Source organism: Armigeres subalbatus, chromosome 2 (assembly GCF_024139115.2).
Source record: "Armigeres subalbatus isolate Guangzhou_Male chromosome 2, GZ_Asu_2, whole genome shotgun sequence".
Lineage (NCBI taxonomy): Eukaryota > Metazoa > Arthropoda > Insecta > Diptera > Culicidae > Armigeres > Armigeres subalbatus.
The window spans coordinates 73,801,308-73,804,505 of NC_085140.1; positions in this window are offsets into that span (position 1 = coordinate 73,801,308).

Genomic DNA, 3,198 nt, shown 5'->3' on the forward strand with positions numbered 1-3,198 from the left:
ACTAATAAATAAAAACATAATCTGATATCTGAATAGTCGTGAACTCCGAGCGATGCGATGGGCGATCGCATCAATCGCAACCGACACCACTGCATCCGACCATCATCAAGCTAATTCTAGAAAAAAAACCCAGATTAATCCACCTAGCAGTGATGACGCCTTTCTCGCGGAAAAAGGTAATAAATGTAGCCTTTACGCTTACACCTCGATGATGTACAAGAAAGGCAAAACAGTTACACCGTCTAATGTTATGATAGAAAATTTACACTAGTAGACGACAGATGGCGCTGCCAAAAGTTTCTCGAATTTCCTATGTTCGAATTTTGACTTTCGGACAATTTCATAGTACTATGAAACTCAACGAAGAGCATACTTACGCCTAAATGCGTGCAACACGAGCATCTTTATAGTACGATGAAACTCTTAATGGAAGCAAGCCACGGATAAATTTTAAAATATTCATAGATGCAAGGCATTTTTCATAACACATTATTGTTCTATGTGACTATGTCTCGTCACTATTTTAATATTATCTATTTTTTGCAATTTGCAATTATTATGAAATTCAATAGTGATCAACAGCGTTTTAGTCTCTGTCGGATGCAACTTGTTGCAAGAAAATCGGTTAAGTGTTTCTATGTGAAAATTTGGCTAATGTTTTTTATGGCATTTTGTGCACACACACACGCACACACGGACAGACAGACATTTGTTCAGCTCATCGAGCTGAGTCGAATGGTATATAACACTATGGGTCTCCGGGACTTCTATCAAAAGTTCGAATTTGGAGTGAAATGATAGCCTTTCGGTACAACTTAGTTGTACGAGAAAGGCAAAAAGCCAATTCTTTCATGCATATACTCCTGCAAGCGACTGCATGCTGTGTACGTAAACACAGCGAACGAACGAGAAAAAATGCACGAGCAAAAATCACGTCAGTACGTGCTGCTGTCACACGTGCTGGAATGACTCACACACGGCAGGCACAGCTTCTTTTATACATAAAGAAAATATTGCGGTAGACCTGAAGTCCCGTGGGATACTGCATTCTGATGTCCGTGTTAGGAATGCACGGGATTGGTTATATATGAAATTGTTATTGGCTTTGACAAGAATTGAAAATTTCAATAGCTTATCGTTAATAATCTAAAGTTTCTATGAATTTGACAAATTGCTGGAGAGTGTCCGAGTCGATTGATATATAAAGCGATGAGATGAATAATGTTCAGTGAGATGGAACACGGGACGGTTCGTTTTCGGAGTGAAATGATCTGTGGTTATCCTTGGATCACGCATGATCCCTTTCTCGAAACAATCGATGCACATCGCCTCAGCGTAAGGGATTTTATCTATAATTGCCTACTTTAAGGCGTTTACAGACGCTTGCTTTATAGATAAATCTCGCTTAACTTTTCAAAAGGACCTAATTAAGCGAGATGGATCAACTAGGTCCGAGCTCAAGACGTCTCAGAAGCAAAGGAAAAAATGACCTAAGTAACATTTTTCATGAATTAATTTGAATAGCGCAATCAACTGAAAAACATGAAAGCTTTCCATTGCAGTACTCAAATTAATTCATGGAAAAAATGTTACTTAGGTCCTTTTGATAAGTTAAGCGAGAAATGATTGATCAAATTTACCCCAAATTGAAATATTAAAATAGGGTAACGGGATGTAATGTTAGGCTGGCCATACGGGAGCTTGGCAGAAGGAAGGTCGTGCGATATGTGCCATCACAAATATTGCCCTCCGCTCGCTTTCAAATCGACTTCTATAAAAAAAACCCAGATTAATCCACCTAACGGTGATGGTGCCTTTCTCGCGCAAAAAGGTAATAAATGTAGCCTTTACGCTTACACCTCGATGATGTACAAGAAAGGCAAAACAGTTACACCGTCTAATGTTATGATAGAAAATTTACACTAGTAGACGACAGATGGCGCTGCCAAAAGTTTCTCGAATTTCCTATGTTCGAATTTTGACTTTCGGACAATTTCATAGTACTATGAAACTGAACGAAGAGCATACTTACGCCTAAATGCGTGCAACACGAGCATCTTTATAGTGCGATGAAACTCTTAATGGGAAGCCACGGATAAAATATTCATAGATGCAAGGCATTTTTCATAACACATTATTGTTCTATGTGACTATGTCTCATCACTAGTTTAATATTATCTATTTTTGCAATTTGCAATTATTATGAAATTCAATAGTGATCAACAGCGTTTTAGTCTCTGTCGGATGCAACTTGTTGCAAGAAAATCGGTTAAGAGTTTCTATGTGAAAATTTGGCTAATGTTTTTATGGCATTTTGTGCACACACACACGCACACACATACACACACACACACGCACACACGGACAGACAGACATTTGTTCAGCTCATCGAGCTGAGTCGAATGGTATATAACACTATGGGTCTCCGGGACTTTTATCAAAAGTTCGAATTTGGAGTGAAATGATAGCCTTTCGGTACAACTTAGTTGTACGAGAAAGGCAAAACCCAACTTAATTCGCCGAGTGGTGATACTGCCTTTCTCGCATTTAGCCAAGACACCAACCTTATGTGGCGATTATATAGTTCGATTCCATTTTCTTAATAACTTTTAAAAGCAATGTTTTATCGTTATCAAATTTAATATTGTTTAACAAGGCTTTGTCCTCTGTCGAATGCAACTTGTTGCGAGAAAATCGGTTAAGAATTACTCTATGAAAAAGTGGCTAATGTTTTTCGGTTTTCGTGTGCACACACACACACACACATACACACGGACAGACAGACATTTGTTCAGTTCGACGAGCTTAGTCGATTGGTATATAACATCATGGGTCTCCTAGACTTCTATAAAAAGTTCGATTTTAGAGTGAAATGATAGCCTTTCGGTACAACTTTGTTGTACGAGAAAGGCAAAAACATTCTTCATGCCTGCCGTATCCTGTGTTGGCCAGAGAGTCCGCCCACGCTCGCTTGTCCCATCAACATGAGCGTTTTACTTCCTTCTCAAGAGCCGCGTATCGTTGACGGGCTACGACTTTGGCTCCTCTTGTTTTTGATCGCTCTATCGCGGCTTTGACTTCTGTTCCCTCCACTATCTTCCTCCAGGTCTCATCGGTGATCCATTGTTTTCTATGGGTGTGCAGTTCGTTCAGATGATCCTCGCTGGTGGCGATGAAGGCATTCTTGATGGCTGTCCA